The 26,398-nt window shown below is 50.2% G+C and overlaps 23 non-coding genes across 23 annotated transcripts; all 23 read left to right on the forward strand.

Moving 5' to 3' along the window:
* The first annotated feature begins 268 nt into the window (after positions 1-268).
* Positions 269-387, forward strand: LOC126216691 (5S ribosomal RNA). Its single transcript, XR_007542241.1, has one exon. It is a non-coding gene; the product is annotated as a 5S ribosomal RNA (ribosomal RNA).
* Positions 388-1,417: 1,030 nt separating this feature from the next.
* LOC126216703 (5S ribosomal RNA) lies at positions 1,418-1,536 on the forward strand. Its single transcript, XR_007542252.1, has one exon. It is a non-coding gene; the product is annotated as a 5S ribosomal RNA (ribosomal RNA).
* A 1,030-nt stretch (positions 1,537-2,566) lies between these two features.
* LOC126216713 (5S ribosomal RNA) lies at positions 2,567-2,685 on the forward strand. The gene has a single exon (XR_007542261.1). It is a non-coding gene; the product is annotated as a 5S ribosomal RNA (ribosomal RNA).
* Positions 2,686-3,715: 1,030 nt separating this feature from the next.
* Positions 3,716-3,834, forward strand: LOC126216714 (5S ribosomal RNA). Its single transcript, XR_007542262.1, has one exon. It is a non-coding gene; the product is annotated as a 5S ribosomal RNA (ribosomal RNA).
* Positions 3,835-4,864: 1,030 nt separating this feature from the next.
* LOC126216715 (5S ribosomal RNA) lies at positions 4,865-4,983 on the forward strand. Its single transcript, XR_007542263.1, has one exon. It is a non-coding gene; the product is annotated as a 5S ribosomal RNA (ribosomal RNA).
* A 1,030-nt stretch (positions 4,984-6,013) lies between these two features.
* On the forward strand, positions 6,014-6,132 carry LOC126216692 (5S ribosomal RNA). Its single transcript, XR_007542242.1, has one exon. It is a non-coding gene; the product is annotated as a 5S ribosomal RNA (ribosomal RNA).
* Positions 6,133-7,161: 1,029 nt separating this feature from the next.
* LOC126216693 (5S ribosomal RNA) lies at positions 7,162-7,280 on the forward strand. Its single transcript, XR_007542243.1, has one exon. It is a non-coding gene; the product is annotated as a 5S ribosomal RNA (ribosomal RNA).
* Positions 7,281-8,310: 1,030 nt separating this feature from the next.
* Positions 8,311-8,429, forward strand: LOC126216695 (5S ribosomal RNA). Its single transcript, XR_007542244.1, has one exon. It is a non-coding gene; the product is annotated as a 5S ribosomal RNA (ribosomal RNA).
* Positions 8,430-9,459: 1,030 nt separating this feature from the next.
* Positions 9,460-9,578, forward strand: LOC126216696 (5S ribosomal RNA). The gene has a single exon (XR_007542245.1). It is a non-coding gene; the product is annotated as a 5S ribosomal RNA (ribosomal RNA).
* Positions 9,579-10,608: 1,030 nt separating this feature from the next.
* LOC126216697 (5S ribosomal RNA) lies at positions 10,609-10,727 on the forward strand. The gene has a single exon (XR_007542246.1). It is a non-coding gene; the product is annotated as a 5S ribosomal RNA (ribosomal RNA).
* A 1,029-nt stretch (positions 10,728-11,756) lies between these two features.
* LOC126216698 (5S ribosomal RNA) lies at positions 11,757-11,875 on the forward strand. The gene has a single exon (XR_007542247.1). It is a non-coding gene; the product is annotated as a 5S ribosomal RNA (ribosomal RNA).
* Positions 11,876-12,905: 1,030 nt separating this feature from the next.
* On the forward strand, positions 12,906-13,024 carry LOC126216699 (5S ribosomal RNA). The gene has a single exon (XR_007542248.1). It is a non-coding gene; the product is annotated as a 5S ribosomal RNA (ribosomal RNA).
* A 1,030-nt stretch (positions 13,025-14,054) lies between these two features.
* Positions 14,055-14,173, forward strand: LOC126216700 (5S ribosomal RNA). Its single transcript, XR_007542249.1, has one exon. It is a non-coding gene; the product is annotated as a 5S ribosomal RNA (ribosomal RNA).
* Positions 14,174-15,203: 1,030 nt separating this feature from the next.
* LOC126216701 (5S ribosomal RNA) lies at positions 15,204-15,322 on the forward strand. The gene has a single exon (XR_007542250.1). It is a non-coding gene; the product is annotated as a 5S ribosomal RNA (ribosomal RNA).
* Positions 15,323-16,341: 1,019 nt separating this feature from the next.
* LOC126216702 (5S ribosomal RNA) lies at positions 16,342-16,460 on the forward strand. Its single transcript, XR_007542251.1, has one exon. It is a non-coding gene; the product is annotated as a 5S ribosomal RNA (ribosomal RNA).
* Positions 16,461-17,490: 1,030 nt separating this feature from the next.
* On the forward strand, positions 17,491-17,609 carry LOC126216704 (5S ribosomal RNA). The gene has a single exon (XR_007542253.1). It is a non-coding gene; the product is annotated as a 5S ribosomal RNA (ribosomal RNA).
* Positions 17,610-18,639: 1,030 nt separating this feature from the next.
* Positions 18,640-18,758, forward strand: LOC126216706 (5S ribosomal RNA). The gene has a single exon (XR_007542254.1). It is a non-coding gene; the product is annotated as a 5S ribosomal RNA (ribosomal RNA).
* Positions 18,759-19,788: 1,030 nt separating this feature from the next.
* On the forward strand, positions 19,789-19,907 carry LOC126216707 (5S ribosomal RNA). Its single transcript, XR_007542255.1, has one exon. It is a non-coding gene; the product is annotated as a 5S ribosomal RNA (ribosomal RNA).
* A 1,030-nt stretch (positions 19,908-20,937) lies between these two features.
* On the forward strand, positions 20,938-21,056 carry LOC126216708 (5S ribosomal RNA). Its single transcript, XR_007542256.1, has one exon. It is a non-coding gene; the product is annotated as a 5S ribosomal RNA (ribosomal RNA).
* Positions 21,057-22,086: 1,030 nt separating this feature from the next.
* LOC126216709 (5S ribosomal RNA) lies at positions 22,087-22,205 on the forward strand. Its single transcript, XR_007542257.1, has one exon. It is a non-coding gene; the product is annotated as a 5S ribosomal RNA (ribosomal RNA).
* Positions 22,206-23,235: 1,030 nt separating this feature from the next.
* Positions 23,236-23,354, forward strand: LOC126216710 (5S ribosomal RNA). Its single transcript, XR_007542258.1, has one exon. It is a non-coding gene; the product is annotated as a 5S ribosomal RNA (ribosomal RNA).
* A 1,030-nt stretch (positions 23,355-24,384) lies between these two features.
* On the forward strand, positions 24,385-24,503 carry LOC126216711 (5S ribosomal RNA). The gene has a single exon (XR_007542259.1). It is a non-coding gene; the product is annotated as a 5S ribosomal RNA (ribosomal RNA).
* A 1,030-nt stretch (positions 24,504-25,533) lies between these two features.
* LOC126216712 (5S ribosomal RNA) lies at positions 25,534-25,652 on the forward strand. The gene has a single exon (XR_007542260.1). It is a non-coding gene; the product is annotated as a 5S ribosomal RNA (ribosomal RNA).
* The last annotated feature ends 746 nt before the right edge of the window (positions 25,653-26,398 follow it).

Raw genomic sequence — 26,398 nt, forward strand, 5'->3', positions numbered from 1 at the left:
TACAATTCTGTTCATGTTTTGTTGTAAAGATGTTATCTTGTAACGATTTAATGTTAAAAATAAATGTATAAATTTAACAAAAAATAAAAAAAACTACGAAGCGCGTCCTTCCGGTGCATAATTTTTGGAACTCAGGATTGCATTCGCGCTAACCCGACGATTTGTCAATAACAAATAATGCGCCTGAGTTCGACCGAAAAGTATGATTTTGTGTGTCTTGGGATAAGAACCGAATGCGAATTCTGCCGTGCGCCTACATTTTACGGGCGCCAACGGCCATACCATGTTGACTACACCGGTTCTCGTCCGATCACCGAAGTTAAGCAACATCGGGCCCGGTTAGTACTTGGATGGGTGACCGCCTGGGAACACCGGGTGCTGTTGGCCGCCCTTTATTTACTTGTTTTTTTATATACAGCCACCCCTGCCAGCCCTGTTTCCATACGACCTTTCTGAAGTGACAAAGATACTTCCTTAAGCATTTTAAACTACTGTAATGACCATAAGGTATGAAATTGCAGTAAATATCTCAGTTTGAGGGAGAATGTGCTAACCAAGTTCGCCAGGAAGTCTTTGAAAACGACAAAACAGTACGAATCGGCAGATATGTTCTGAAATACGTCAGCGCCTGTTGTTGTGTAGCGGTGTACAATTCCTACTTCGATATGTAATCATAAATTTATTCTTTCGTCTCGTCTCGTCATCTCCTGCAGACGTTTCTTGTGCTTGCGCTGTTATATGGGCCACGACCCGAGCGGCAGCGAGCGGCAGTCGAGCAAAGTCGGGACAAGTCGGGACGGGGCGGGGACAGGGACAGCGATAGGAATGGTGCGGATGCACTGCAAATTACGCAAACATCTCGTCTGAGGCGGAGGCGAGGCGAGGAAGCTCACATCGCCAGCAGTGGCGCCCTCCAACAAGACACTGCCACACGCCGCACAGGCCATACGCCGGTCGGCCGCGCGCCAGCCATCCACTGGACACCAGGGACAAGATGCGTCTTCCGCGAGTGTCGAAGGCTGCACGCGCCCAGCGGATGACAGGAGGTGCCACGAGCAGCTGTGCGTCTCACACACGCGGCGGCGCGCCCGCTAACTCGGCAGTCGCTCCGCTGGCACGTCGGATTGCGGAAGGAAGTGCTTACAATTACAATTCTGTTCATGTTTTGTTGTAAAGATGTTATCTTGTAACGATTTAATGTTAAAAAATAAATGTATAAATTTAACAAAAAATAAAAAAAAACTACGAAGCGCGTCCTTCCGGTGCATAATTTTTGGAACTCAGGATTGCATTCGCGCTAACCCGACGATTTGTCAATAACAAATAATGCGCCTGAGTTCGACCGAAAAGTATGATTTTGTGTGTCTTGGGATAAGAACCGAATGCGAATTCTGCCGTGCGCCTACATTTTACGGGCGCCAACGGCCATACCATGTTGACTACACCGGTTCTCGTCCGATCACCGAAGTTAAGCAACATCGGGCCCGGTTAGTACTTGGATGGGTGACCGCCTGGGAACACCGGGTGCTGTTGGCCGCCCTTTATTTACTTGTTTTTTTATATACAGCCACCCCTGCCAGCCCTGTTTCCATACGACCTTTCTGAAGTGACAAAGATACTTCCTTAAGCATTTTAAACTACTGTAATGACCATAAGGTATGAAATTGCAGTAAATATCTCAGTTTGAGGGAGAATGTGCTAACCAAGTTCGCCAGGAAGTCTTTGAAAACGACAAAACAGTACGAATCGGCAGATATGTTCTGAAATACGTCAGCGCCTGTTGTTGTGTAGCGGTGTACAATTCCTACTTCGATATGTAATCATAAATTTATTCTTTCGTCTCGTCTCGTCATCTCCTGCAGACGTTTCTTGTGCTTGCGCTGTTATATGGGCCACGACCCGAGCGGCAGCGAGCGGCAGTCGAGCAAAGTCGGGACAAGTCGGGACGGGGCGGGGACAGGGACAGCGATAGGAATGGTGCGGATGCACTGCAAATTACGCAAACATCTCGTCTGAGGCGGAGGCGAGGCGAGGAAGCTCACATCGCCAGCAGTGGCGCCCTCCAACAAGACACTGCCACACGCCGCACAGGCCATACGCCGGTCGGCCGCGCGCCAGCCATCCACTGGACACCAGGGACAAGATGCGTCTTCCGCGAGTGTCGAAGGCTGCACGCGCCCAGCGGATGACAGGAGGTGCCACGAGCAGCTGTGCGTCTCACACACGCGGCGGCGCGCCCGCTAACTCGGCAGTCGCTCCGCTGGCACGTCGGATTGCGGAAGGAAGTGCTTACAATTACAATTCTGTTCATGTTTTGTTGTAAAGATGTTATCTTGTAACGATTTAATGTTAAAAAATAAATGTATAAATTTAACAAAAAATAAAAAAAAACTACGAAGCGCGTCCTTCCGGTGCATAATTTTTGGAACTCAGGATTGCATTCGCGCTAACCCGACGATTTGTCAATAACAAATAATGCGCCTGAGTTCGACCGAAAAGTATGATTTTGTGTGTCTTGGGATAAGAACCGAATGCGAATTCTGCCGTGCGCCTACATTTTACGGGCGCCAACGGCCATACCATGTTGACTACACCGGTTCTCGTCCGATCACCGAAGTTAAGCAACATCGGGCCCGGTTAGTACTTGGATGGGTGACCGCCTGGGAACACCGGGTGCTGTTGGCCGCCCTTTATTTACTTGTTTTTTTATATACAGCCACCCCTGCCAGCCCTGTTTCCATACGACCTTTCTGAAGTGACAAAGATACTTCCTTAAGCATTTTAAACTACTGTAATGACCATAAGGTATGAAATTGCAGTAAATATCTCAGTTTGAGGGAGAATGTGCTAACCAAGTTCGCCAGGAAGTCTTTGAAAACGACAAAACAGTACGAATCGGCAGATATGTTCTGAAATACGTCAGCGCCTGTTGTTGTGTAGCGGTGTACAATTCCTACTTCGATATGTAATCATAAATTTATTCTTTCGTCTCGTCTCGTCATCTCCTGCAGACGTTTCTTGTGCTTGCGCTGTTATATGGGCCACGACCCGAGCGGCAGCGAGCGGCAGTCGAGCAAAGTCGGGACAAGTCGGGACGGGGCGGGGACAGGGACAGCGATAGGAATGGTGCGGATGCACTGCAAATTACGCAAACATCTCGTCTGAGGCGGAGGCGAGGCGAGGAAGCTCACATCGCCAGCAGTGGCGCCCTCCAACAAGACACTGCCACACGCCGCACAGGCCATACGCCGGTCGGCCGCGCGCCAGCCATCCACTGGACACCAGGGACAAGATGCGTCTTCCGCGAGTGTCGAAGGCTGCACGCGCCCAGCGGATGACAGGAGGTGCCACGAGCAGCTGTGCGTCTCACACACGCGGCGGCGCGCCCGCTAACTCGGCAGTCGCTCCGCTGGCACGTCGGATTGCGGAAGGAAGTGCTTACAATTACAATTCTGTTCATGTTTTGTTGTAAAGATGTTATCTTGTAACGATTTAATGTTAAAAAATAAATGTATAAATTTAACAAAAAATAAAAAAAAACTACGAAGCGCGTCCTTCCGGTGCATAATTTTTGGAACTCAGGATTGCATTCGCGCTAACCCGACGATTTGTCAATAACAAATAATGCGCCTGAGTTCGACCGAAAAGTATGATTTTGTGTGTCTTGGGATAAGAACCGAATGCGAATTCTGCCGTGCGCCTACATTTTACGGGCGCCAACGGCCATACCATGTTGACTACACCGGTTCTCGTCCGATCACCGAAGTTAAGCAACATCGGGCCCGGTTAGTACTTGGATGGGTGACCGCCTGGGAACACCGGGTGCTGTTGGCCGCCCTTTATTTACTTGTTTTTTTATATACAGCCACCCCTGCCAGCCCTGTTTCCATACGACCTTTCTGAAGTGACAAAGATACTTCCTTAAGCATTTTAAACTACTGTAATGACCATAAGGTATGAAATTGCAGTAAATATCTCAGTTTGAGGGAGAATGTGCTAACCAAGTTCGCCAGGAAGTCTTTGAAAACGACAAAACAGTACGAATCGGCAGATATGTTCTGAAATACGTCAGCGCCTGTTGTTGTGTAGCGGTGTACAATTCCTACTTCGATATGTAATCATAAATTTATTCTTTCGTCTCGTCTCGTCATCTCCTGCAGACGTTTCTTGTGCTTGCGCTGTTATATGGGCCACGACCCGAGCGGCAGCGAGCGGCAGTCGAGCAAAGTCGGGACAAGTCGGGACGGGGCGGGGACAGGGACAGCGATAGGAATGGTGCGGATGCACTGCAAATTACGCAAACATCTCGTCTGAGGCGGAGGCGAGGCGAGGAAGCTCACATCGCCAGCAGTGGCGCCCTCCAACAAGACACTGCCACACGCCGCACAGGCCATACGCCGGTCGGCCGCGCGCCAGCCATCCACTGGACACCAGGGACAAGATGCGTCTTCCGCGAGTGTCGAAGGCTGCACGCGCCCAGCGGATGACAGGAGGTGCCACGAGCAGCTGTGCGTCTCACACACGCGGCGGCGCGCCCGCTAACTCGGCAGTCGCTCCGCTGGCACGTCGGATTGCGGAAGGAAGTGCTTACAATTACAATTCTGTTCATGTTTTGTTGTAAAGATGTTATCTTGTAACGATTTAATGTTAAAAAATAAATGTATAAATTTAACAAAAAATAAAAAAAAACTACGAAGCGCGTCCTTCCGGTGCATAATTTTTGGAACTCAGGATTGCATTCGCGCTAACCCGACGATTTGTCAATAACAAATAATGCGCCTGAGTTCGACCGAAAAGTATGATTTTGTGTGTCTTGGGATAAGAACCGAATGCGAATTCTGCCGTGCGCCTACATTTTACGGGCGCCAACGGCCATACCATGTTGACTACACCGGTTCTCGTCCGATCACCGAAGTTAAGCAACATCGGGCCCGGTTAGTACTTGGATGGGTGACCGCCTGGGAACACCGGGTGCTGTTGGCCGCCCTTTATTTACTTGTTTTTTTATATACAGCCACCCCTGCCAGCCCTGTTTCCATACGACCTTTCTGAAGTGACAAAGATACTTCCTTAAGCATTTTAAACTACTGTAATGACCATAAGGTATGAAATTGCAGTAAATATCTCAGTTTGAGGGAGAATGTGCTAACCAAGTTCGCCAGGAAGTCTTTGAAAACGACAAAACAGTACGAATCGGCAGATATGTTCTGAAATACGTCAGCGCCTGTTGTTGTGTAGCGGTGTACAATTCCTACTTCGATATGTAATCATAAATTTATTCTTTCGTCTCGTCTCGTCATCTCCTGCAGACGTTTCTTGTGCTTGCGCTGTTATATGGGCCACGACCCGAGCGGCAGCGAGCGGCAGTCGAGCAAAGTCGGGACAAGTCGGGACGGGGCGGGGACAGGGACAGCGATAGGAATGGTGCGGATGCACTGCAAATTACGCAAACATCTCGTCTGAGGCGGAGGCGAGGCGAGGAAGCTCACATCGCCAGCAGTGGCGCCCTCCAACAAGACACTGCCACACGCCGCACAGGCCATACGCCGGTCGGCCGCGCGCCAGCCATCCACTGGACACCAGGGACAAGATGCGTCTTCCGCGAGTGTCGAAGGCTGCACGCGCCCAGCGGATGACAGGAGGTGCCACGAGCAGCTGTGCGTCTCACACACGCGGCGGCGCGCCCGCTAACTCGGCAGTCGCTCCGCTGGCACGTCGGATTGCGGAAGGAAGTGCTTACAATTACAATTCTGTTCATGTTTTGTTGTAAAGATGTTATCTTGTAACGATTTAATGTTAAAAAATAAATGTATAAATTTAACAAAAAATAAAAAAAAACTACGAAGCGCGTCCTTCCGGTGCATAATTTTTGGAACTCAGGATTGCATTCGCGCTAACCCGACGATTTGTCAATAACAAATAATGCGCCTGAGTTCGACCGAAAAGTATGATTTTGTGTGTCTTGGGATAAGAACCGAATGCGAATTCTGCCGTGCGCCTACATTTTACGGGCGCCAACGGCCATACCATGTTGACTACACCGGTTCTCGTCCGATCACCGAAGTTAAGCAACATCGGGCCCGGTTAGTACTTGGATGGGTGACCGCCTGGGAACACCGGGTGCTGTTGGCCGCCCTTTATTTACTTGTTTTTTTATATACAGCCACCCCTGCCAGCCCTGTTTCCATACGACCTTTCTGAAGTGACAAAGATACTTCCTTAAGCATTTTAAACTACTGTAATGACCATAAGGTATGAAATTGCAGTAAATATCTCAGTTTGAGGGAGAATGTGCTAACCAAGTTCGCCAGGAAGTCTTTGAAAACGACAAAACAGTACGAATCGGCAGATATGTTCTGAAATACGTCAGCGCCTGTTGTTGTGTAGCGGTGTACAATTCCTACTTCGATATGTAATCATAAATTTATTCTTTCGTCTCGTCTCGTCATCTCCTGCAGACGTTTCTTGTGCTTGCGCTGTTATATGGGCCACGACCCGAGCGGCAGCGAGCGGCAGTCGAGCAAAGTCGGGACAAGTCGGGACGGGGCGGGGACAGGGACAGCGATAGGAATGGTGCGGATGCACTGCAAATTACGCAAACATCTCGTCTGAGGCGGAGGCGAGGCGAGGAAGCTCACATCGCCAGCAGTGGCGCCCTCCAACAAGACACTGCCACACGCCGCACAGGCCATACGCCGGTCGGCCGCGCGCCAGCCATCCACTGGACACCAGGGACAAGATGCGTCTTCCGCGAGTGTCGAAGGCTGCACGCGCCCAGCGGATGACAGGAGGTGCCACGAGCAGCTGTGCGTCTCACACACGCGGCGGCGCGCCCGCTAACTCGGCAGTCGCTCCGCTGGCACGTCGGATTGCGGAAGGAAGTGCTTACAATTACAATTCTGTTCATGTTTTGTTGTAAAGATGTTATCTTGTAACGATTTAATGTTAAAAAATAAATGTATAAATTTAACAAAAAATAAAAAAAACTACGAAGCGCGTCCTTCCGGTGCATAATTTTTGGAACTCAGGATTGCATTCGCGCTAACCCGACGATTTGTCAATAACAAATAATGCGCCTGAGTTCGACCGAAAAGTATGATTTTGTGTGTCTTGGGATAAGAACCGAATGCGAATTCTGCCGTGCGCCTACATTTTACGGGCGCCAACGGCCATACCATGTTGACTACACCGGTTCTCGTCCGATCACCGAAGTTAAGCAACATCGGGCCCGGTTAGTACTTGGATGGGTGACCGCCTGGGAACACCGGGTGCTGTTGGCCGCCCTTTATTTACTTGTTTTTTTATATACAGCCACCCCTGCCAGCCCTGTTTCCATACGACCTTTCTGAAGTGACAAAGATACTTCCTTAAGCATTTTAAACTACTGTAATGACCATAAGGTATGAAATTGCAGTAAATATCTCAGTTTGAGGGAGAATGTGCTAACCAAGTTCGCCAGGAAGTCTTTGAAAACGACAAAACAGTACGAATCGGCAGATATGTTCTGAAATACGTCAGCGCCTGTTGTTGTGTAGCGGTGTACAATTCCTACTTCGATATGTAATCATAAATTTATTCTTTCGTCTCGTCTCGTCATCTCCTGCAGACGTTTCTTGTGCTTGCGCTGTTATATGGGCCACGACCCGAGCGGCAGCGAGCGGCAGTCGAGCAAAGTCGGGACAAGTCGGGACGGGGCGGGGACAGGGACAGCGATAGGAATGGTGCGGATGCACTGCAAATTACGCAAACATCTCGTCTGAGGCGGAGGCGAGGCGAGGAAGCTCACATCGCCAGCAGTGGCGCCCTCCAACAAGACACTGCCACACGCCGCACAGGCCATACGCCGGTCGGCCGCGCGCCAGCCATCCACTGGACACCAGGGACAAGATGCGTCTTCCGCGAGTGTCGAAGGCTGCACGCGCCCAGCGGATGACAGGAGGTGCCACGAGCAGCTGTGCGTCTCACACACGCGGCGGCGCGCCCGCTAACTCGGCAGTCGCTCCGCTGGCACGTCGGATTGCGGAAGGAAGTGCTTACAATTACAATTCTGTTCATGTTTTGTTGTAAAGATGTTATCTTGTAACGATTTAATGTTAAAAAATAAATGTATAAATTTAACAAAAAATAAAAAAAAACTACGAAGCGCGTCCTTCCGGTGCATAATTTTTGGAACTCAGGATTGCATTCGCGCTAACCCGACGATTTGTCAATAACAAATAATGCGCCTGAGTTCGACCGAAAAGTATGATTTTGTGTGTCTTGGGATAAGAACCGAATGCGAATTCTGCCGTGCGCCTACATTTTACGGGCGCCAACGGCCATACCATGTTGACTACACCGGTTCTCGTCCGATCACCGAAGTTAAGCAACATCGGGCCCGGTTAGTACTTGGATGGGTGACCGCCTGGGAACACCGGGTGCTGTTGGCCGCCCTTTATTTACTTGTTTTTTTATATACAGCCACCCCTGCCAGCCCTGTTTCCATACGACCTTTCTGAAGTGACAAAGATACTTCCTTAAGCATTTTAAACTACTGTAATGACCATAAGGTATGAAATTGCAGTAAATATCTCAGTTTGAGGGAGAATGTGCTAACCAAGTTCGCCAGGAAGTCTTTGAAAACGACAAAACAGTACGAATCGGCAGATATGTTCTGAAATACGTCAGCGCCTGTTGTTGTGTAGCGGTGTACAATTCCTACTTCGATATGTAATCATAAATTTATTCTTTCGTCTCGTCTCGTCATCTCCTGCAGACGTTTCTTGTGCTTGCGCTGTTATATGGGCCACGACCCGAGCGGCAGCGAGCGGCAGTCGAGCAAAGTCGGGACAAGTCGGGACGGGGCGGGGACAGGGACAGCGATAGGAATGGTGCGGATGCACTGCAAATTACGCAAACATCTCGTCTGAGGCGGAGGCGAGGCGAGGAAGCTCACATCGCCAGCAGTGGCGCCCTCCAACAAGACACTGCCACACGCCGCACAGGCCATACGCCGGTCGGCCGCGCGCCAGCCATCCACTGGACACCAGGGACAAGATGCGTCTTCCGCGAGTGTCGAAGGCTGCACGCGCCCAGCGGATGACAGGAGGTGCCACGAGCAGCTGTGCGTCTCACACACGCGGCGGCGCGCCCGCTAACTCGGCAGTCGCTCCGCTGGCACGTCGGATTGCGGAAGGAAGTGCTTACAATTACAATTCTGTTCATGTTTTGTTGTAAAGATGTTATCTTGTAACGATTTAATGTTAAAAAATAAATGTATAAATTTAACAAAAAATAAAAAAAAACTACGAAGCGCGTCCTTCCGGTGCATAATTTTTGGAACTCAGGATTGCATTCGCGCTAACCCGACGATTTGTCAATAACAAATAATGCGCCTGAGTTCGACCGAAAAGTATGATTTTGTGTGTCTTGGGATAAGAACCGAATGCGAATTCTGCCGTGCGCCTACATTTTACGGGCGCCAACGGCCATACCATGTTGACTACACCGGTTCTCGTCCGATCACCGAAGTTAAGCAACATCGGGCCCGGTTAGTACTTGGATGGGTGACCGCCTGGGAACACCGGGTGCTGTTGGCCGCCCTTTATTTACTTGTTTTTTTATATACAGCCACCCCTGCCAGCCCTGTTTCCATACGACCTTTCTGAAGTGACAAAGATACTTCCTTAAGCATTTTAAACTACTGTAATGACCATAAGGTATGAAATTGCAGTAAATATCTCAGTTTGAGGGAGAATGTGCTAACCAAGTTCGCCAGGAAGTCTTTGAAAACGACAAAACAGTACGAATCGGCAGATATGTTCTGAAATACGTCAGCGCCTGTTGTTGTGTAGCGGTGTACAATTCCTACTTCGATATGTAATCATAAATTTATTCTTTCGTCTCGTCTCGTCATCTCCTGCAGACGTTTCTTGTGCTTGCGCTGTTATATGGGCCACGACCCGAGCGGCAGCGAGCGGCAGTCGAGCAAAGTCGGGACAAGTCGGGACGGGGCGGGGACAGGGACAGCGATAGGAATGGTGCGGATGCACTGCAAATTACGCAAACATCTCGTCTGAGGCGGAGGCGAGGCGAGGAAGCTCACATCGCCAGCAGTGGCGCCCTCCAACAAGACACTGCCACACGCCGCACAGGCCATACGCCGGTCGGCCGCGCGCCAGCCATCCACTGGACACCAGGGACAAGATGCGTCTTCCGCGAGTGTCGAAGGCTGCACGCGCCCAGCGGATGACAGGAGGTGCCACGAGCAGCTGTGCGTCTCACACACGCGGCGGCGCGCCCGCTAACTCGGCAGTCGCTCCGCTGGCACGTCGGATTGCGGAAGGAAGTGCTTACAATTACAATTCTGTTCATGTTTTGTTGTAAAGATGTTATCTTGTAACGATTTAATGTTAAAAAATAAATGTATAAATTTAACAAAAAATAAAAAAAAACTACGAAGCGCGTCCTTCCGGTGCATAATTTTTGGAACTCAGGATTGCATTCGCGCTAACCCGACGATTTGTCAATAACAAATAATGCGCCTGAGTTCGACCGAAAAGTATGATTTTGTGTGTCTTGGGATAAGAACCGAATGCGAATTCTGCCGTGCGCCTACATTTTACGGGCGCCAACGGCCATACCATGTTGACTACACCGGTTCTCGTCCGATCACCGAAGTTAAGCAACATCGGGCCCGGTTAGTACTTGGATGGGTGACCGCCTGGGAACACCGGGTGCTGTTGGCCGCCCTTTATTTACTTGTTTTTTTATATACAGCCACCCCTGCCAGCCCTGTTTCCATACGACCTTTCTGAAGTGACAAAGATACTTCCTTAAGCATTTTAAACTACTGTAATGACCATAAGGTATGAAATTGCAGTAAATATCTCAGTTTGAGGGAGAATGTGCTAACCAAGTTCGCCAGGAAGTCTTTGAAAACGACAAAACAGTACGAATCGGCAGATATGTTCTGAAATACGTCAGCGCCTGTTGTTGTGTAGCGGTGTACAATTCCTACTTCGATATGTAATCATAAATTTATTCTTTCGTCTCGTCTCGTCATCTCCTGCAGACGTTTCTTGTGCTTGCGCTGTTATATGGGCCACGACCCGAGCGGCAGCGAGCGGCAGTCGAGCAAAGTCGGGACAAGTCGGGACGGGGCGGGGACAGGGACAGCGATAGGAATGGTGCGGATGCACTGCAAATTACGCAAACATCTCGTCTGAGGCGGAGGCGAGGCGAGGAAGCTCACATCGCCAGCAGTGGCGCCCTCCAACAAGACACTGCCACACGCCGCACAGGCCATACGCCGGTCGGCCGCGCGCCAGCCATCCACTGGACACCAGGGACAAGATGCGTCTTCCGCGAGTGTCGAAGGCTGCACGCGCCCAGCGGATGACAGGAGGTGCCACGAGCAGCTGTGCGTCTCACACACGCGGCGGCGCGCCCGCTAACTCGGCAGTCGCTCCGCTGGCACGTCGGATTGCGGAAGGAAGTGCTTACAATTACAATTCTGTTCATGTTTTGTTGTAAAGATGTTATCTTGTAACGATTTAATGTTAAAAAATAAATGTATAAATTTAACAAAAAATAAAAAAAACTACGAAGCGCGTCCTTCCGGTGCATAATTTTTGGAACTCAGGATTGCATTCGCGCTAACCCGACGATTTGTCAATAACAAATAATGCGCCTGAGTTCGACCGAAAAGTATGATTTTGTGTGTCTTGGGATAAGAACCGAATGCGAATTCTGCCGTGCGCCTACATTTTACGGGCGCCAACGGCCATACCATGTTGACTACACCGGTTCTCGTCCGATCACCGAAGTTAAGCAACATCGGGCCCGGTTAGTACTTGGATGGGTGACCGCCTGGGAACACCGGGTGCTGTTGGCCGCCCTTTATTTACTTGTTTTTTTATATACAGCCACCCCTGCCAGCCCTGTTTCCATACGACCTTTCTGAAGTGACAAAGATACTTCCTTAAGCATTTTAAACTACTGTAATGACCATAAGGTATGAAATTGCAGTAAATATCTCAGTTTGAGGGAGAATGTGCTAACCAAGTTCGCCAGGAAGTCTTTGAAAACGACAAAACAGTACGAATCGGCAGATATGTTCTGAAATACGTCAGCGCCTGTTGTTGTGTAGCGGTGTACAATTCCTACTTCGATATGTAATCATAAATTTATTCTTTCGTCTCGTCTCGTCATCTCCTGCAGACGTTTCTTGTGCTTGCGCTGTTATATGGGCCACGACCCGAGCGGCAGCGAGCGGCAGTCGAGCAAAGTCGGGACAAGTCGGGACGGGGCGGGGACAGGGACAGCGATAGGAATGGTGCGGATGCACTGCAAATTACGCAAACATCTCGTCTGAGGCGGAGGCGAGGCGAGGAAGCTCACATCGCCAGCAGTGGCGCCCTCCAACAAGACACTGCCACACGCCGCACAGGCCATACGCCGGTCGGCCGCGCGCCAGCCATCCACTGGACACCAGGGACAAGATGCGTCTTCCGCGAGTGTCGAAGGCTGCACGCGCCCAGCGGATGACAGGAGGTGCCACGAGCAGCTGTGCGTCTCACACACGCGGCGGCGCGCCCGCTAACTCGGCAGTCGCTCCGCTGGCACGTCGGATTGCGGAAGGAAGTGCTTACAATTACAATTCTGTTCATGTTTTGTTGTAAAGATGTTATCTTGTAACGATTTAATGTTAAAAAATAAATGTATAAATTTAACAAAAAATAAAAAAAAACTACGAAGCGCGTCCTTCCGGTGCATAATTTTTGGAACTCAGGATTGCATTCGCGCTAACCCGACGATTTGTCAATAACAAATAATGCGCCTGAGTTCGACCGAAAAGTATGATTTTGTGTGTCTTGGGATAAGAACCGAATGCGAATTCTGCCGTGCGCCTACATTTTACGGGCGCCAACGGCCATACCATGTTGACTACACCGGTTCTCGTCCGATCACCGAAGTTAAGCAACATCGGGCCCGGTTAGTACTTGGATGGGTGACCGCCTGGGAACACCGGGTGCTGTTGGCCGCCCTTTATTTACTTGTTTTTTTATATACAGCCACCCCTGCCAGCCCTGTTTCCATACGACCTTTCTGAAGTGACAAAGATACTTCCTTAAGCATTTTAAACTACTGTAATGACCATAAGGTATGAAATTGCAGTAAATATCTCAGTTTGAGGGAGAATGTGCTAACCAAGTTCGCCAGGAAGTCTTTGAAAACGACAAAACAGTACGAATCGGCAGATATGTTCTGAAATACGTCAGCGCCTGTTGTTGTGTAGCGGTGTACAATTCCTACTTCGATATGTAATCATAAATTTATTCTTTCGTCTCGTCTCGTCATCTCCTGCAGACGTTTCTTGTGCTTGCGCTGTTATATGGGCCACGACCCGAGCGGCAGCGAGCGGCAGTCGAGCAAAGTCGGGACAAGTCGGGACGGGGCGGGGACAGGGACAGCGATAGGAATGGTGCGGATGCACTGCAAATTACGCAAACATCTCGTCTGAGGCGGAGGCGAGGCGAGGAAGCTCACATCGCCAGCAGTGGCGCCCTCCAACAAGACACTGCCACACGCCGCACAGGCCATACGCCGGTCGGCCGCGCGCCAGCCATCCACTGGACACCAGGGACAAGATGCGTCTTCCGCGAGTGTCGAAGGCTGCACGCGCCCAGCGGATGACAGGAGGTGCCACGAGCAGCTGTGCGTCTCACACACGCGGCGGCGCGCCCGCTAACTCGGCAGTCGCTCCGCTGGCACGTCGGATTGCGGAAGGAAGTGCTTACAATTACAATTCTGTTCATGTTTTGTTGTAAAGATGTTATCTTGTAACGATTTAATGTTAAAAAATAAATGTATAAATTTAACAAAAAATAAAAAAAAACTACGAAGCGCGTCCTTCCGGTGCATAATTTTTGGAACTCAGGATTGCATTCGCGCTAACCCGACGATTTGTCAATAACAAATAATGCGCCTGAGTTCGACCGAAAAGTATGATTTTGTGTGTCTTGGGATAAGAACCGAATGCGAATTCTGCCGTGCGCCTACATTTTACGGGCGCCAACGGCCATACCATGTTGACTACACCGGTTCTCGTCCGATCACCGAAGTTAAGCAACATCGGGCCCGGTTAGTACTTGGATGGGTGACCGCCTGGGAACACCGGGTGCTGTTGGCCGCCCTTTATTTACTTGTTTTTTTATATACAGCCACCCCTGCCAGCCCTGTTTCCATACGACCTTTCTGAAGTGACAAAGATACTTCCTTAAGCATTTTAAACTACTGTAATGACCATAAGGTATGAAATTGCAGTAAATATCTCAGTTTGAGGGAGAATGTGCTAACCAAGTTCGCCAGGAAGTCTTTGAAAACGACAAAACAGTACGAATCGGCAGATATGTTCTGAAATACGTCAGCGCCTGTTGTTGTGTAGCGGTGTACAATTCCTACTTCGATATGTAATCATAAATTTATTCTTTCGTCTCGTCTCGTCATCTCCTGCAGACGTTTCTTGTGCTTGCGCTGTTATATGGGCCACGACCCGAGCGGCAGCGAGCGGCAGTCGAGCAAAGTCGGGACAAGTCGGGACGGGGCGGGGACAGGGACAGCGATAGGAATGGTGCGGATGCACTGCAAATTACGCAAACATCTCGTCTGAGGCGGAGGCGAGGCGAGGAAGCTCACATCGCCAGCAGTGGCGCCCTCCAACAAGACACTGCCACACGCCGCACAGGCCATACGCCGGTCGGCCGCGCGCCAGCCATCCACTGGACACCAGGGACAAGATGCGTCTTCCGCGAGTGTCGAAGGCTGCACGCGCCCAGCGGATGACAGGAGGTGCCACGAGCAGCTGTGCGTCTCACACACGCGGCGGCGCGCCCGCTAACTCGGCAGTCGCTCCGCTGGCACGTCGGATTGCGGAAGGAAGTGCTTACAATTACAATTCTGTTCATGTTTTGTTGTAAAGATGTTATCTTGTAACGATTTAATGTTAAAAAATAAATGTATAAATTTAACAAAAAATAAAAAAAAACTACGAAGCGCGTCCTTCCGGTGCATAATTTTTGGAACTCAGGATTGCATTCGCGCTAACCCGACGATTTGTCAATAACAAATAATGCGCCTGAGTTCGACCGAAAAGTATGATTTTGTGTGTCTTGGGATAAGAACCGAATGCGAATTCTGCCGTGCGCCTACATTTTACGGGCGCCAACGGCCATACCATGTTGACTACACCGGTTCTCGTCCGATCACCGAAGTTAAGCAACATCGGGCCCGGTTAGTACTTGGATGGGTGACCGCCTGGGAACACCGGGTGCTGTTGGCCGCCCTTTATTTACTTGTTTTTTTATATACAGCCACCCCTGCCAGCCCTGTTTCCATACGACCTTTCTGAAGTGACAAAGATACTTCCTTAAGCATTTTAAACTACTGTAATGACCATAAGGTATGAAATTGCAGTAAATATCTCAGTTTGAGGGAGAATGTGCTAACCAAGTTCGCCAGGAAGTCTTTGAAAACGACAAAACAGTACGAATCGGCAGATATGTTCTGAAATACGTCAGCGCCTGTTGTTGTGTAGCGGTGTACAATTCCTACTTCGATATGTAATCATAAATTTATTCTTTCGTCTCGTCTCGTCATCTCCTGCAGACGTTTCTTGTGCTTGCGCTGTTATATGGGCCACGACCCGAGCGGCAGCGAGCGGCAGTCGAGCAAAGTCGGGACGGGGCGGGGACAGGGACAGCGATAGGAATGGTGCGGATGCACTGCAAATTACGCAAACATCTCGTCTGAGGCGGAGGCGAGGCGAGGAAGCTCACATCGCCAGCAGTGGCGCCCTCCAACAAGACACTGCCACACGCCGCACAGGCCATACGCCGGTCGGCCGCGCGCCAGCCATCCACTGGACACCAGGGACAAGATGCGTCTTCCGCGAGTGTCGAAGGCTGCACGCGCCCAGCGGATGACAGGAGGTGCCACGAGCAGCTGTGCGTCTCACACACGCGGCGGCGCGCCCGCTAACTCGGCAGTCGCTCCGCTGGCACGTCGGATTGCGGAAGGAAGTGCTTACAATTACAATTCTGTTCATGTTTTGTTGTAAAGATGTTATCTTGTAACGATTTAATGTTAAAAAATAAATGTATAAATTTAACAAAAAATAAAAAAAACTACGAAGCGCGTCCTTCCGGTGCATAATTTTTGGAACTCAGGATTGCATTCGCGCTAACCCGACGATTTGTCAATAACAAATAATGCGCCTGAGTTCGACCGAAAAGTATGATTTTGTGTGTCTTGGGATAAGAACCGAATGCGAATTCTGCCGTGCGCCTACATTTTACGGGCGCCAACGGCCATACCATGTTGACTACACCGGTTCTCGTCCGATCACCGAAGTTAAGCAACATCGGGCCCGGTTAGTACTTGGATGGGTGACCGCCTGGGAACACCGGGTGCTGTTGGCCGCCCTTTATTTACTTGTTTTTTTATATACAGCCACCCCTGCCAGCCCTGTTTCCATACGACCTTTCTGAAGTGACAAAGATACTTCCTTAAGCATTTTAAACTACTGTAATGACCATAAGGTATGAAATTGCAGTAAATATCTCAGTTTGAGGGAGAATGTGCTAACCAAGTTCGCCAGGAAGTCTTTGAAAACGACAAAACAGTACGAATCGGCAGATATGTTCTGAAATACGTCAGCGCCTGTTGTTGTGTAGCGGTGTACAATTCCTACTTCGATATGTAATCATAAATTTATTCTTTCGTCTCGTCTCGTCATCTCCTGCAGACGTTTCTTGTGCTTGCGCTGTTATATGGGCCACGACCCGAGCGGCAGCGAGCGGCAGTCGAGCAAAGTCGGGACAAGTCGGGACGGGGCGGGGACAGGGACAGCGATAGGAATGGTGCGGATGCACTGCAAATTACGCAAACATCTCGTCTGAGGCGGAGGCGAGGCGAGGAAGCTCACATCGCCAGCAGTGGCGCCCTCCAACAAGACACTGCCACACGCCGCACAGGCCATACGCCGGTCGGCCGCGCGCCAGCCATCCACTGGACACCAGGGACAAGATGCGTCTTCCGCGAGTGTCGAAGGCTGCACGCGCCCAGCGGATGACAGGAGGTGCCACGAGCAGCTGTGCGTCTCACACACGCGGCGGCGCGCCCGCTAACTCGGCAGTCGCTCCGCTGGCACGTCGGATTGCGGAAGGAAGTGCTTACAATTACAATTCTGTTCATGTTTTGTTGTAAAGATGTTATCTTGTAACGATTTAATGTTAAAAAATAAATGTATAAATTTAACAAAAAATAAAAAAAAACTACGAAGCGCGTCCTTCCGGTGCATAATTTTTGGAACTCAGGATTGCATTCGCGCTAACCCGACGATTTGTCAATAACAAATAATGCGCCTGAGTTCGACCGAAAAGTATGATTTTGTGTGTCTTGGGATAAGAACCGAATGCGAATTCTGCCGTGCGCCTACATTTTACGGGCGCCAACGGCCATACCATGTTGACTACACCGGTTCTCGTCCGATCACCGAAGTTAAGCAACATCGGGCCCGGTTAGTACTTGGATGGGTGACCGCCTGGGAACACCGGGTGCTGTTGGCCGCCCTTTATTTACTTGTTTTTTTATATACAGCCACCCCTGCCAGCCCTGTTTCCATACGACCTTTCTGAAGTGACAAAGATACTTCCTTAAGCATTTTAAACTACTGTAATGACCATAAGGTATGAAATTGCAGTAAATATCTCAGTTTGAGGGAGAATGTGCTAACCAAGTTCGCCAGGAAGTCTTTGAAAACGACAAAACAGTACGAATCGGCAGATATGTTCTGAAATACGTCAGCGCCTGTTGTTGTGTAGCGGTGTACAATTCCTACTTCGATATGTAATCATAAATTTATTCTTTCGTCTCGTCTCGTCATCTCCTGCAGACGTTTCTTGTGCTTGCGCTGTTATATGGGCCACGACCCGAGCGGCAGCGAGCGGCAGTCGAGCAAAGTCGGGACAAGTCGGGACGGGGCGGGGACAGGGACAGCGATAGGAATGGTGCGGATGCACTGCAAATTACGCAAACATCTCGTCTGAGGCGGAGGCGAGGCGAGGAAGCTCACATCGCCAGCAGTGGCGCCCTCCAACAAGACACTGCCACACGCCGCACAGGCCATACGCCGGTCGGCCGCGCGCCAGCCATCCACTGGACACCAGGGACAAGATGCGTCTTCCGCGAGTGTCGAAGGCTGCACGCGCCCAGCGGATGACAGGAGGTGCCACGAGCAGCTGTGCGTCTCACACACGCGGCGGCGCGCCCGCTAACTCGGCAGTCGCTCCGCTGGCACGTCGGATTGCGGAAGGAAGTGCTTACAATTACAATTCTGTTCATGTTTTGTTGTAAAGATGTTATCTTGTAACGATTTAATGTTAAAAAATAAATGTATAAATTTAACAAAAAATAAAAAAAAACTACGAAGCGCGTCCTTCCGGTGCATAATTTTTGGAACTCAGGATTGCATTCGCGCTAACCCGACGATTTGTCAATAACAAATAATGCGCCTGAGTTCGACCGAAAAGTATGATTTTGTGTGTCTTGGGATAAGAACCGAATGCGAATTCTGCCGTGCGCCTACATTTTACGGGCGCCAACGGCCATACCATGTTGACTACACCGGTTCTCGTCCGATCACCGAAGTTAAGCAACATCGGGCCCGGTTAGTACTTGGATGGGTGACCGCCTGGGAACACCGGGTGCTGTTGGCCGCCCTTTATTTACTTGTTTTTTTATATACAGCCACCCCTGCCAGCCCTGTTTCCATACGACCTTTCTGAAGTGACAAAGATACTTCCTTAAGCATTTTAAACTACTGTAATGACCATAAGGTATGAAATTGCAGTAAATATCTCAGTTTGAGGGAGAATGTGCTAACCAAGTTCGCCAGGAAGTCTTTGAAAACGACAAAACAGTACGAATCGGCAGATATGTTCTGAAATACGTCAGCGCCTGTTGTTGTGTAGCGGTGTACAATTCCTACTTCGATATGTAATCATAAATTTATTCTTTCGTCTCGTCTCGTCATCTCCTGCAGACGTTTCTTGTGCTTGCGCTGTTATATGGGCCACGACCCGAGCGGCAGCGAGCGGCAGTCGAGCAAAGTCGGGACAAGTCGGGACGGGGCGGGGACAGGGACAGCGATAGGAATGGTGCGGATGCACTGCAAATTACGCAAACATCTCGTCTGAGGCGGAGGCGAGGCGAGGAAGCTCACATCGCCAGCAGTGGCGCCCTCCAACAAGACACTGCCACACGCCGCACAGGCCATACGCCGGTCGGCCGCGCGCCAGCCATCCACTGGACACCAGGGACAAGATGCGTCTTCCGCGAGTGTCGAAGGCTGCACGCGCCCAGCGGATGACAGGAGGTGCCACGAGCAGCTGTGCGTCTCACACACGCGGCGGCGCGCCCGCTAACTCGGCAGTCGCTCCGCTGGCACGTCGGATTGCGGAAGGAAGTGCTTACAATTACAATTCTGTTCATGTTTTGTTGTAAAGATGTTATCTTGTAACGATTTAATGTTAAAAAATAAATGTATAAATTTAACAAAAAATAAAAAAAAACTACGAAGCGCGTCCTTCCGGTGCATAATTTTTGGAACTCAGGATTGCATTCGCGCTAACCCGACGATTTGTCAATAACAAATAATGCGCCTGAGTTCGACCGAAAAGTATGATTTTGTGTGTCTTGGGATAAGAACCGAATGCGAATTCTGCCGTGCGCCTACATTTTACGGGCGCCAACGGCCATACCATGTTGACTACACCGGTTCTCGTCCGATCACCGAAGTTAAGCAACATCGGGCCCGGTTAGTACTTGGATGGGTGACCGCCTGGGAACACCGGGTGCTGTTGGCCGCCCTTTATTTACTTGTTTTTTTATATACAGCCACCCCTGCCAGCCCTGTTTCCATACGACCTTTCTGAAGTGACAAAGATACTTCCTTAAGCATTTTAAACTACTGTAATGACCATAAGGTATGAAATTGCAGTAAATATCTCAGTTTGAGGGAGAATGTGCTAACCAAGTTCGCCAGGAAGTCTTTGAAAACGACAAAACAGTACGAATCGGCAGATATGTTCTGAAATACGTCAGCGCCTGTTGTTGTGTAGCGGTGTACAATTCCTACTTCGATATGTAATCATAAATTTATTCTTTCGTCTCGTCTCGTCATCTCCTGCAGACGTTTCTTGTGCTTGCGCTGTTATATGGGCCACGACCCGAGCGGCAGCGAGCGGCAGTCGAGCAAAGTCGGGACAAGTCGGGACGGGGCGGGGACAGGGACAGCGATAGGAATGGTGCGGATGCACTGCAAATTACGCAAACATCTCGTCTGAGGCGGAGGCGAGGCGAGGAAGCTCACATCGCCAGCAGTGGCGCCCTCCAACAAGACACTGCCACACGCCGCACAGGCCATACGCCGGTCGGCCGCGCGCCAGCCATCCACTGGACACCAGGGACAAGATGCGTCTTCCGCGAGTGTCGAAGGCTGCACGCGCCCAGCGGATGACAGGAGGTGCCACGAGCAGCTGTGCGTCTCACACACGCGGCGGCGCGCCCGCTAACTCGGCAGTCGCTCCGCTGGCACGTCGGATTGCGGAAGGAAGTGCTTACAATTACAATTCTGTTCATGTTTTGTTGTAAAGATGTTATCTTGTAACGATTTAATGTTAAAAAATAAATGTATAAATTTAACAAAAAATAAAAAAAAACTACGAAGCGCGTCCTTCCGGTGCATAATTTTTGGAACTCAGGATTGCATTCGCGCTAACCCGACGATTTGTCAATAACAAATAATGCGCCTGAGTTCGACCGAAAAGTATGATTTTGTGTGTCTTGGGATAAGAACCGAATGCGAATTCTGCCGTGCGCCTACATTTTACGGGCGCCAACGGCCATACCATGTTGACTACACCGGTTCTCGTCCGATCACCGAAGTTAAGCAACATCGGGCCCGGTTAGTACTTGGATGGGTGACCGCCTGGGAACACCGGGTGCTGTTGGCCGCCCTTTATTTACTTGTTTTTTTATATACAGCCACCCCTGCCAGCCCTGTTTCCATACGACCTTTCTGAAGTGACAAAGATACTTCCTTAAGCATTTTAAACTACTGTAATGACCATAAGGTATGAAATTGCAGTAAATATCTCAGTTTGAGGGAGAATGTGCTAACCAAGTTCGCCAGGAAGTCTTTGAAAACGACAAAACAGTACGAATCGGCAGATATGTTCTGAAATACGTCAGCGCCTGTTGTTGTGTAGCGGTGTACAATTCCTACTTCGATATGTAATCATAAATTTATTCTTTCGTCTCGTCTCGTCATCTCCTGCAGACGTTTCTTGTGCTTGCGCTGTTATATGGGCCACGACCCGAGCGGCAGCGAGCGGCAGTCGAGCAAAGTCGGGACAAGTCGGGACGGGGCGGGGACAGGGACAGCGATAGGAATGGTGCGGATGCACTGCAAATTACGCAAACATCTCGTCTGAGGCGGAGGCGAGGCGAGGAAGCTCACATCGCCAGCAGTGGCGCCCTCCAACAAGACACTGCCACACGCCGCACAGGCCATACGCCGGTCGGCCGCGCGCCAGCCATCCACTGGACACCAGGGACAAGATGCGTCTTCCGCGAGTGTCGAAGGCTGCACGCGCCCAGCGGATGACAGGAGGTGCCACGAGCAGCTGTGCGTCTCACACACGCGGCGGCGCGCCCGCTAACTCGGCAGTCGCTCCGCTGGCACGTCGGATTGCGGAAGGAAGTGCTTACAATTACAATTCTGTTCATGTTTTGTTGTAAAGATGTTATCTTGTAACGATTTAATGTTAAAAAATAAATGTATAAATTTAACAAAAAATAAAAAAAAACTACGAAGCGCGTCCTTCCGGTGCATAATTTTTGGAACTCAGGATTGCATTCGCGCTAACCCGACGATTTGTCAATAACAAATAATGCGCCTGAGTTCGACCGAAAAGTATGATTTTGTGTGTCTTGGGATAAGAACCGAATGCGAATTCTGCCGTGCGCCTACATTTTACGGGCGCCAACGGCCATACCATGTTGACTACACCGGTTCTCGTCCGATCACCGAAGTTAAGCAACATCGGGCCCGGTTAGTACTTGGATGGGTGACCGCCTGGGAACACCGGGTGCTGTTGGCCGCCCTTTATTTACTTGTTTTTTTATATACAGCCACCCCTGCCAGCCCTGTTTCCATACGACCTTTCTGAAGTGACAAAGATACTTCCTTAAGCATTTTAAACTACTGTAATGACCATAAGGTATGAAATTGCAGTAAATATCTCAGTTTGAGGGAGAATGTGCTAACCAAGTTCGCCAGGAAGTCTTTGAAAACGACAAAACAGTACGAATCGGCAGATATGTTCTGAAATACGTCAGCGCCTGTTGTTGTGTAGCGGTGTACAATTCCTACTTCGATATGTAATCATAAATTTATTCTTTCGTCTCGTCTCGTCATCTCCTGCAGACGTTTCTTGTGCTTGCGCTGTTATATGGGCCACGACCCGAGCGGCAGCGAGCGGCAGTCGAGCAAAGTCGGGACAAGTCGGGACGGGGCGGGGACAGGGACAGCGATAGGAATGGTGCGGATGCACTGCAAATTACGCAAACATCTCGTCTGAGGCGGAGGCGAGGCGAGGAAGCTCACATCGCCAGCAGTGGCGCCCTCCAACAAGACACTGCCACACGCCGCACAGGCCATACGCCGGTCGGCCGCGCGCCAGCCATCCACTGGACACCAGGGACAAGATGCGTCTTCCGCGAGTGTCGAAGGCTGCACGCGCCCAGCGGATGACAGGAGGTGCCACGAGCAGCTGTGCGTCTCACACACGCGGCGGCGCGCCCGCTAACTCGGCAGTCGCTCCGCTGGCACGTCGGATTGCGGAAGGAAGTGCTTACAATTACAATTCTGTTCATGTTTTGTTGTAAAGATGTTATCTTGTAACGATTTAATGTTAAAAAATAAATGTATAAATTTAACAAAAAATAAAAAAAAACTACGAAGCGCGTCCTTCCGGTGCATAATTTTTGGAACTCAGGATTGCATTCGCGCTAACCCGACGATTTGTCAATAACAAATAATGCGCCTGAGTTCGACCGAAAAGTATGATTTTGTGTGTCTTGGGATAAGAACCGAATGCGAATTCTGCCGTGCGCCTACATTTTACGGGCGCCAACGGCCATACCATGTTGACTACACCGGTTCTCGTCCGATCACCGAAGTTAAGCAACATCGGGCCCGGTTAGTACTTGGATGGGTGACCGCCTGGGAACACCGGGTGCTGTTGGCCGCCCTTTATTTACTTGTTTTTTTATATACAGCCACCCCTGCCAGCCCTGTTTCCATACGACCTTTCTGAAGTGACAAAGATACTTCCTTAAGCATTTTAAACTACTGTAATGACCATAAGGTATGAAATTGCAGTAAATATCTCAGTTTGAGGGAGAATGTGCTAACCAAGTTCGCCAGGAAGTCTTTGAAAACGACAAAACAGTACGAATCGGCAGATATGTTCTGAAATACGTCAGCGCCTGTTGTTGTGTAGCGGTGTACAATTCCTACTTCGATATGTAATCATAAATTTATTCTTTCGTCTCGTCTCGTCATCTCCTGCAGACGTTTCTTGTGCTTGCGCTGTTATATGGGCCACGACCCGAGCGGCAGCGAGCGGCAGTCGAGCAAAGTCGGGACAAGTCGGGACGGGGCGGGGACAGGGACAGCGATAGGAATGGTGCGGATGCACTGCAAATTACGCAAACATCTCGTCTGAGGCGGAGGCGAGGCGAGGAAGCTCACATCGCCAGCAGTGGCGCCCTCCAACAAGACACTGCCACACGCCGCACAGGCCATACGCCGGTCGGCCGCGCGCCAGCCATCCACTGGACACCAGGGACAAGATGCGTCTTCCGCGAGTGTCGAAGGCTGCACGCGCCCAGCGGATGACAGGAGGTGCCACGAGCAGCTGTGCGTCTCACACACGCGGCGGCGCGCCCGCTAACTCGGCAGTCGCTCCGCTGGCACGTCGGATTGCGGAAGGAAGTGCTTACAATTACAATTCTGTTCATGTTTTGTTGTAAAGATGTTATCTTGTAACGATTTAATGTTAAAAAATAAATGTATAAATTTAACAAAAAATAAAAAAAAACTACGAAGCGCGTCCTTCCGGTGCATAATTTTTGGAACTCAGGATTGCATTCGCGCTAACCCGACGATTTGTCAATAACAAATAATGCGCCTGAGTTCGACCGAAAAGTATGATTTTGTGTGTCTTGGGATAAGAACCGAATGCGAATTCTGCCGTGCGCCTACATTTTACGGGCGCCAACGGCCATACCATGTTGACTACACCGGTTCTCGTCCGATCACCGAAGTTAAGCAACATCGGGCCCGGTTAGTACTTGGATGGGTGACCGCCTGGGAACACCGGGTGCTGTTGGCCGCCCTTTATTTACTTGTTTTTTTATATACAGCCACCCCTGCCAGCCCTGTTTCCATACGACCTTTCTGAAGTGACAAAGATACTTCCTTAAGCATTTTAAACTACTGTAATGACCATAAGGTATGAAATTGCAGTAAATATCTCAGTTTGAGGGAGAATGTGCTAACCAAGTTCGCCAGGAAGTCTTTGAAAACGACAAAACAGTACGAATCGGCAGATATGTTCTGAAATACGTCAGCGCCTGTTGTTGTGTAGCGGTGTACAATTCCTACTTCGATATGTAATCATAAATTTATTCTTTCGTCTCGTCTCGTCATCTCCTGCAGACGTTTCTTGTGCTTGCGCTGTTATATGGGCCACGACCCGAGCGGCAGCGAGCGGCAGTCGAGCAAAGTCGGGACAAGTCGGGACGGGGCGGGGACAGGGACAGCGATAGGAATGGTGCGGATGCACTGCAAATTACGCAAACATCTCGTCTGAGGCGGAGGCGAGGCGAGGAAGCTCACATCGCCAGCAGTGGCGCCCTCCAACAAGACACTGCCACACGCCGCACAGGCCATACGCCGGTCGGCCGCGCGCCAGCCATCCACTGGACACCAGGGACAAGATGCGTCTTCCGCGAGTGTCGAAGGCTGCACGCGCCCAGCGGATGACAGGAGGTGCCACGAGCAGCTGTGCGTCTCACACACGCGGCGGCGCGCCCGCTAACTCGGCAGTCGCTCCGCTGGCACGTCGGATTGCGGAAGGAAGTGCTTACAATTACAATTCTGTTCATGTTTTGTTGTAAAGATGTTATCTTGTAACGATTTAATGTTAAAAAATAAATGTATAAATTTAACAAAAAATAAAAAAAAACTACGAAGCGCGTCCTTCCGGTGCATAATTTTTGGAACTCAGGATTGCATTCGCGCTAACCCGACGATTTGTCAATAACAAATAATGCGCCTGAGTTCGACCGAAAAGTATGATTTTGTGTGTCTTGGGATAAGAACCGAATGCGAATTCTGCCGTGCGCCTACATTTTACGGGCGCCAACGGCCATACCATGTTGACTACACCGGTTCTCGTCCGATCACCGAAGTTAAGCAACATCGGGCCCGGTTAGTACTTGGATGGGTGACCGCCTGGGAACACCGGGTGCTGTTGGCCGCCCTTTATTTACTTGTTTTTTTATATACAGCCACCCCTGCCAGCCCTGTTTCCATACGACCTTTCTGAAGTGACAAAGATACTTCCTTAAGCATTTTAAACTACTGTAATGACCATAAGGTATGAAATTGCAGTAAATATCTCAGTTTGAGGGAGAATGTGCTAACCAAGTTCGCCAGGAAGTCTTTGAAAACGACAAAACAGTACGAATCGGCAGATATGTTCTGAAATACGTCAGCGCCTGTTGTTGTGTAGCGGTGTACAATTCCTACTTCGATATGTAATCATAAATTTATTCTTTCGTCTCGTCTCGTCATCTCCTGCAGACGTTTCTTGTGCTTGCGCTGTTATATGGGCCACGACCCGAGCGGCAGCGAGCGGCAGTCGAGCAAAGTCGGGACAAGTCGGGACGGGGCGGGACAGGGACAGCGATAGGAATGGTGCGGGAAGGATGCACTGCAAATTACGCAAACATCTCGTCTGAGGCGGAGGCGAGGCGAGGAAGCTCACATCGCCAGCAGTGGCGCCCTCCAACAAGACACTGCCACACGCCGCACAGGCCATACGCCGGTCGGCCGCGCGCCAGCCATCCACTGGACACCAGGGACAAGATGCGTCTTCCGCGAGTGTCGAAGGCTGCACGCGCCCAGCGGATGACAGGAGGTGCCACGAGCAGCTGTGCGTCTCACACACGCGGCGGCGCGCCCGCTAACTCGGCAGTCGCTCCGCTGGCACGTCGGATTGCG

Source organism: Schistocerca nitens, unplaced genomic scaffold (genome assembly GCF_023898315.1).
Source record: "Schistocerca nitens isolate TAMUIC-IGC-003100 unplaced genomic scaffold, iqSchNite1.1 HiC_scaffold_35, whole genome shotgun sequence".
NCBI lineage: Eukaryota > Metazoa > Arthropoda > Insecta > Orthoptera > Acrididae > Schistocerca > Schistocerca nitens.